The following is a 7,500-nucleotide window of genomic DNA, read 5'->3' on the forward strand; positions in this document are numbered from 1 at the left end:
ACCCGTCGAATCTACTGGGTTGACCTGGCGGCCGGTTTGCTTTCCGGCCACCAGGTCAACCCATTGGATTCGACGGGTTGACCTGGCGGCTGGTTTGCTTTCCGGCCACCAGGTCAACCCATTGGATTCGACGGGTTGACCTGGTGGCCGGTTTGCTTTCCGGCCCGGGTGTCACCCCACTCCCAGGGCAGCACGGCAGTGGTCTTGAGGACCACAGAGGGGGGCTTAATAGTCGAGAGGGAGCAGGTCCGGGGGAGGCTTAATAGTCGTCCCCCGGCCAGTCCGGGGGAGGCTTAATAGTCGTCCCCCGGGTACTCCGGGGGCCAGGCTTAATCGTCGTCCCCCCGGGCGCTCCAGGGGGAAAAGCTTAATAGTCCTCCCCCGAGGATAGGCTTAATAGGCGTCCCCCGGCCAGTCCGGGGGAGGCTTAATAGTCCTTCCAGGGGAGGCTTAATAGTCATCCCCCGGGCAGTCCGCGGGAGGCTTAATAGTCGTCCCCCGAGTGCTCCGGGGGGGGCAGGCTTAATAGTCGTTCCCCAGGCAGTCCGGGAGAGGCTTAAGAGTCATCCCCCGACAGTGTGGGTGTGGGTGTGGGCGGGGGGGAGGCTTAGCAGTCGTCCCCAGGGCGGTCCGGGGGTGGGGGGAGGCCTCAGAGTCGTCCCTCCGAGAGCCGTGTCGGCGGCGGTGGCGGGTGTCAGGCTTTACATCCAGCCTCCGGAGGGTGAGCGTCCTCGGACGCGATGCAGCCGCCGCAGAGAGGCAGCCTCCGAGGCAGGGAGCGGAGCACCGAGGCTGGGGAGTGGGGAGCAGGAGCCGGGGGGGGGGAGGTGGGGGGCGTTCAGGACAACAGGTCAACCCCCGGGAAGCGGCTGTCAAATGTTCAAAGTCCCCACTCGGCCACCAGGTCAAGCCCCGGGAAGCGGCTGTAAAATGTTCAAAGTCCCCCCCGGGACAACAGGTCAAGCCCTGGGAGGCGGCTGTCAAATGTTCAAAGTCCCCACCGGGACAACAGGTCAAGCCCTGGGAGGCGGCTGTCAAATGTTCAAAGTCCCCACCGGGACAACAGGTCAACCCCCGGGAAGCGGCTGTCAAATTTTCAAAGTCCCCGTTCGGCCACCAGGTCAACCCGCTGAATCTACTGGGTTGACCTGGCGGCCGGTTTGCTTTCCGGCCACCAGGTCAACCCATTGGATTCGACGGGTTGACCTGGCGACCGGTTTGCTTTCCGGCCACCAGGTCAACCCATTGGATTCGACGGGTTGACCTGGTGGCCGGTTTGCTTTCCGGACCGGATGTCACCCCACTCCCAGGGCAGCGCGGCAGTGGTGCTGAGGACCGCAGAGGGGGGGCTTAATAGTCGAGAGGGAGCAGGTCCGGGGGAGGCTTAATAGTCGTCCCCCGAGGACTCCGGGGGCCAGGCTTAATAGTCGTCCCCCCCCCCCCCCCCCCCGGGCGCTCCAGGGGGGAAAGCTTAATAGTCCTCCCCCGAGGACTCCGGGGGCAGGCTTAACAGTCGTCCGCCCCGGGCGCTCCAGCGGGAAAGCTTAATAGTCCTCCCCTGACAGTGTGTGTGTGTGTGGGAGGGAGGCTTAGCAGTCTTGCCCCGGGTGGTCCGGTGGGGGAGGCTTAGCAGTCATCCCCCGAGGACTCCGGGGGCAGGCTTAATAGTGGTTCCAGGGGAGGCTTAATAGTCTTCCCCCGGGCAGTCCGGGAGAGGCTTAATCGTCATCCCCCGACAGTGTGTGTGTGTGTGTGTGGGGGGGAGGCTTAGCAGTCTTCCCCCAGGCTGGGTGGGGGCCTGGCGGGAGGCGTCGCAGTCTTCCCCCGGGCGGTCCGGTGGGGGAGGCTTAGCAGTCGTCCCCAGGGCGGTCCGGGGGTGGGGTGGGGTGGGGGGCCTCACAGTCGTCCCTCGGAGAGCCGGGTCGGCGGCAGTGGTGGGTTTACGTCCAGCCTCCGGAGGGTGCGCGTCCTCGGAGGCGATGCAGGCGCCGCAGAGAGGCAGCCTCCGAGGCAGGGAGCGGAGCACCGAGGCTGGGGAGAGGGGAGCAGGAGCCGGGGGCTGGGGGTGGGGGTGGGGGGCGTTCAGGACAACCGGTCAAGCCCCGGGAAGCAGCTGTCAAATGTTCCAAGTCCCCACTCGGCCACCAGGTCCACCCCAGTCTAGCAATGGGGTTGACCTGGCTGACGGCCGGTTAGTATCAAGGTAAACTCACCGTCGTCCACAGGAGGGCAGCTCTCAGGCCGGCCGGCTGCGGCTGACTCTGGGGCGGCGCCCGGTCCCGGCAGCGAGGGGCGGGGGGGCGCGGAGCGAGACGGGGCTAACCGGGGGGGGGGGGGCGCCTCCTGCGACTTTGGGGGCCGCGGGTCGTCAGTGGCGTGCAGGCCGGGCCTCTCCCGGGGGATTCGGGGGGGCGGTCCTGCGGGCCGGGCGCAGGGGGCTCGGGCGAGCCCGGGCCGGTCCGCCCCGGGGCCGGGGTCTCCGCCTGCGGCTCAGGGTGGGCGCGGGTCGTCGGGGGAGGAAGCCCGGGGGAGCTGCACACCGGCCCGCCAGGCCAGGCCTGGCCTGGATGGCCGCGGGGGGATTCGGGGCGGTCCCGCGGGCCGGGGGCCGGGCGCAGGGGAGGCGGGGGGTCCGAGCGAGTCCGTCCCGGGCCCGGGGCCTCCCCCTGCGGCTTTGGGGTCCGTGGGTCCCCGCTGGCGGAAGCCACTGGGAGCTGGACACCCGCCGTCCGTCCCGCCTGGCCAGGCCTGGCCTGGGTGGCCGCGGGGGGATTCGGGGCGGTCCCGCGGGCCGGCGGCCGGGCGCAGGGGAGGCGGGGGGTCCGAGCGAGTCGGTCCCGGGCCTGGGGTCTCCCCCTGCGGCTTTGGGGTCCGTGGGTCCCCGCTGGAGGAAGCCGCTGGGCGCTGGACACCCGCCGTCCGTCCCGCCTGGCCAGGCCTGGCCTGGGTGGCCGCGGGGGGATTCGGGGCGGTCCCGCGGGCCGGCGGCCGGGCGCAGGGGGTCCGAGCGAGTCCGTCCCAGGCCCGGGGCCTCCCCCTGCGGCTTTGGGGTCCGTGGGTCCCCGCTGGAGGAAGCCGCTGGGCGCTGGACACCCGCCGTCCGTCCCGCCTGGCCAGGCCTGGCCTGGGTGGCCGCGGGGGGGGATTCGGGGCGGACCTGCGGGCCGGCGGCCGGGAGGGTCCGGGCCAGTCCGCCCCATGCCCGGCGTCTCCCCCAGCGGCTTCGGTGGCCCCGGGGGGGGTCCTCCGCGGAGGAAGCCGGGTGGGTGGGGAGCCGGACCCCAGGCGCCCAGACCCGTGACCTGCGGCCGCGACCTCCGACTCGGCAGGAGCGACGAGGGGCTTTCCGGCCCGTCCCCCCCTCTCCTTCCCCCCCAGAAAAGGAGAGAGAGCTGACTCGGACCGGGAAAAGCTGCCTACGGCACCTGGGATTCCCAGGCGGTCACCCATCCAAGTACTAGCCAGGCCCGGGACGGTTTACCTTCCGAGATCGGACGGGATCGGGGGCGTTCGGTCCGGTATGGCCGTAGGCACCCGGCCCCGCGCCTCCTCGCCCGCTTTCCCCTGCCGACGCCCGGGCCTGCCGCACGGTGAGCCCCGGTCGGACTGCCCCCCCCCCTGCGGCAGGGCCCCCGTCTCTCGCGGGCCCGGTCCTTTTTTCCTTTTCGAGCTCCGGGGCCCGGGCTGGCCGCCAGAGCCCCTCCGCCCGCCCTCCCCGGCGTCGGGGAAAATACTGTCCCGGACTTCCAGTGCGCCCGATCCTGTCAGCCGGGGGGTGGGGAGGGGCAGTCCCTCGCTGCGGCCGGGGAGGGTGAGCCCAGGGCGGCTTGCCTGCCGTGCGAGGCCCCTCTCGGCCACCAGGTCAACCCCGAGTCGAAAGGGCTGAAAAATTTTCAGAGTCCCCTCCCGGGCACCAGGTCAACCCGTGGAATCGGACGGGTTCACCTGCTGGCCGGTTCGCTTCCCGGCCACCAGGTCAACCCCTAGGTTGCCGACCGGCCTACCCAGTGGCCGGTTTGCTTTCCGGCCACCAGGTCAACCCCTAGGGGTTTTAACGGGGGCACGCCCGGTGGCCTCTTTCCCGTCCGGTCACCAGGTCAACCCGGATCTCCCTCCTTCCCTGGGCGTCCCCTCCTCGGAGGCGTCAGGTTCCATTTCCCCCCCCCCCCCCAGACTTCCAGGGGCCCGATCCAGTCGGCCGGGAGGCAGTCCCTCGCTGCGGCCGGGGAGGGTGAGCCCAGGGCGGCCTGGTCCATGTCTCTAGTGGGCCCGATCCTTTTTTTTTTTTTCGAGCTCCGGGGCCAGGCCCGCCCGGGCAGCCCTCCTCGGAGGCGTGGGGCGATTCCCCCCCCCCCCCAGACTTCCAGGGGCCCGATCCTGTCGGCCGGGAGGCAGTCCCTCGCTGCGGCCGGGGAGGGTCAGCCCAGGGCGGCTTGCCTGCCGTGCGAGTCCCCTCTCGGCCACCAGGTCAACCGCGAGTCGAAAGGGCTGAAAAATTTTCAGAGTCCCCTCCCGGGCACCAGGTCAACCCGTGGAATCGAACGGGTTCACCTGCTGGCCGGTTCGCTTCCCGGCCACCAGGTCAACCCGTGGAATCGGACGGGTTCACCGGCTGGCCGGTTCGCTTTCCGGCCACCAGGTCAACCCCTAGGTTTTAAGGGGGGGACGCCCGGTGGCCTCTTTCCCGTCCGGTCACCAGGTCAACCCGGATCTCCCTCCTTCCCTGGGCGCCCCCTCCTGGAGGCGTCAGGTTCCATTCTTTTTTCCAGACTTCCAGGGGCCCGATCCAGTCGGCCGGGTGGCAGTCCCTCGCTGCGGCCGGGGAGGGTGAGCCCAGGGCGGCTTGCCTGCCGTGCGAGTCCCCTCTCGGCCACCAGGTCAACCCCGAGTCGAAAGGGCTGAAAAATTTTCAGAGTCCCCTCCCGGGCACCAGGTCAACCCGTGGAATCGAACGGGTTCACCTGCTGGCCGGTTCGCTTCCCGGCCACCAGGTCAACCCGTGGAATCGGACGGGTTCACCGGCTGGCCGGTTCGCTTTCCGGCCACCAGGTCAACCCCTAGGTTTTAAGGGGGGGGGGACGCCCGGTGGCCTCTTTCCCGTCCGGTCAGCAGGTCAACCCGGATCTCCCTCCTTCCCTGGGTGCCCCCTCCTCGGAGGCGTCAGGTTCCATTCTTTTTTCCAGACTTCCAGGGGCCCGATCCAGTCGGCCGGGTGGCAGTCCCTCGCTGCGGCCGGGGAGGGTGAGCCCAGGGCGGCTTGCCTGCCGTGCGAGTCCCCTCTCGGCCACCAGGTCAACCCCGAGTCGAAAGGGCTGAAAAATTTTCAGAGTCCCCTCCCGGGCACCAGGTCAACCCGTGGAATCGAACGGGTTCACCTGCTGGCCGGTTCGCTTCCCGGGCACCAGGTCAACCCGTGGAATCGAACGGGTTCACCTGCTGGCCGGTTCGCTTCCCGGGCACCAGGTCAACCCGTGGAATCGAACGGGTTCACCTGCTGGCCGGTTCGCTTCCCGGGCACCAGGTCAACCCGTGGAATCGAACGGGTTCACCTGCTGGCCGGTTCGCTTTCCGGCCACCAGGTCAACCCCTAGGTTTTAAGGGGGGGGGGACGCCCGGTGGCCTCTTTCCCGTCCGGTCAGCAGGTCAACCCGGATCTCCCTCCTTCCCTGGGCGCCCCCTCCTCGGAGGCGTCAGGTTCCATTCTTTTTTCCAGACTTCCAGGGGCCCGATCCAGTCGACCGGGAGGCAGTCCCTCGCTGCGGCCGGGGAGGGTGAGCCCAGGGCGGCTTGCCTGCCGTGCGAGTCCCCTCTCGGCCACCAGGTCAACCCCGAGTCGAAAGGGCTGAAAAATTTTCAGAGTCCCCTCCCGGGCACCAGGTCAACCCGTGGAATCGAACGGGTTCACCTGCTGGCCGGTTCGCTTCCCGGGCACCAGGTCAACCCGTGGAATCGAACGGGTTCACCTGCTGGCCGGTTCGCTTCCCGGGCACCAGGTCAACCCGTGGAATCGAACGGGTTCACCTGCTGGCCGGTTCGCTTTCCGGCCACCAGGTCAACCCCTAGGTTTTAAGGGGGGGGGACGCCCGGTGGCCTCTTTCCCGTCCGGTCAGCAGGTCAACCCGGATCTCCCTCCTTCCCTGGGCGCCCCCTCCTCGGAGGCGTCAGGTTCCATTCTTTTTTCCAGACTTCCAGGGGCCCGATCCAGTCGGCCGGGTGGCAGTCCCTCGCTGCGGCCGGGGAGGGTGAGCCCAGGGCGGCTTGCCTGCCGTGCGAGTCCCCTCTCGGCCACCAGGTCAACCCCGAGTCGAAAGGGCTGAAAAATTTTCAGAGTCCCCTCCCGGGCACCAGGTCAACCCGTGGAATCGAACGGGTTCACCTGCTGGCCGGTTCGCTTCCCGGGCACCAGGTCAACCCGTGGAATCGAACGGGTTCACCTGCTGGCCGGTTCGCTTCCCGGGCACCAGGTCAACCCGTGGAATCGAACGGGTTCACCTGCTGGCCGGTTCGCTTCCCGGGCACCAGGTCAACCCGTGGAATCGAAAGGGTTCACCTGCTGGCCGGTTCGCTTTCCGGCCACCAGGTCAACCCCTAGGTTTTAAGGGGGGGGACGCCCGGTGGCCTCTTTCCCGTCCGGTCAGCAGGTCAACCCGGATCTCCCTCCTTCCCTGGGCGCCCCCTCCTCGGAGGCGTCAGGTTCCATTCTTCTTTTTCCAGACTTCCAGGGGCCCGATCCAGTCGACCGGGAGGCAGTCCCTCGCTGCGGCCGGGGAAGGTGAGCCCAGGGCGGCCTGGTCCATGTCTCTAGTGGGCCCGATCCTTTTTTTTTTTCCGAGCTCCGGGGCCAGGCCCGCCCGGGCAGCCCTCCTCGGGGGCGTGGGGCGATTTCCCCCCCCCCCACCCCCAGACTTCCAGGGGCCCGATCCTGTCGGCCGGGAGGCAGTCCCTCGCTGCGGCCGGGGAGGGTCAGCCCAGGGCGGCCTGCTTGGCGGCCGGGTCCATGTCTCTAGTGGGCCCGATCCTTTTTTTCCCTTTTCCGGCTCCGGGGCCCGGGGTGCCCGGGTAGCCCTCCGCGGTGGCGTCGGCCAATTTTTTTTAAAATCAGACTTCCGTGGGCCCGATCCTGACGGCCGGGAGGCAGTCCCTCGCCGCGTCCGGGGACGGCGAGACGCTCGGCCACCGGGTCAACCCGGAGGAAGCGGGCTGGGGGAAGAAAAAAAAAAAAAAAGTTTTCCAAGTCCGAAAAATTTTCAAAGTCCCCTCTCGGCCACCAGGTCAACCCCTTTGGAGCGAATGGGTTGACCTGACGGCCGGTCGTCTCGCGGATGTCCGGAAGGGGTCGCCCCACGCCGTCTCGGCCGACCGAGGGAACCACGAGGTGGCGCCCAGTTCCAGTTTCGTACCGCCGAAGGCGGGGCTTTGGCTTTTTCGACCTGCCTTTCGAGGATTGTGTGAGGAGATTTCTGAGGACAGGTTTTTCAGAGCCTGTGAGAACCGGAGCTC

The 7,500-nt window shown here is 68.7% G+C and overlaps 1 non-coding gene across 1 annotated transcript; it reads right to left on the reverse strand.

The window, feature by feature from the left end:
• Positions 1 to 3,413: 3,413 nt before the first annotated feature.
• LOC135979572 (5S ribosomal RNA) lies at positions 3,414 to 3,532 on the reverse strand. Its single transcript, XR_010596854.1, has one exon. It is a non-coding gene; the product is annotated as a 5S ribosomal RNA (ribosomal RNA).
• Between the last annotated feature and the right edge of the window lie 3,968 nt (positions 3,533 to 7,500).

This window comes from Chrysemys picta, unplaced genomic scaffold, assembly GCF_011386835.1.
Source record: "Chrysemys picta bellii isolate R12L10 unplaced genomic scaffold, ASM1138683v2 scaf1012, whole genome shotgun sequence".
NCBI lineage: Eukaryota > Metazoa > Chordata > Testudines > Emydidae > Chrysemys > Chrysemys picta.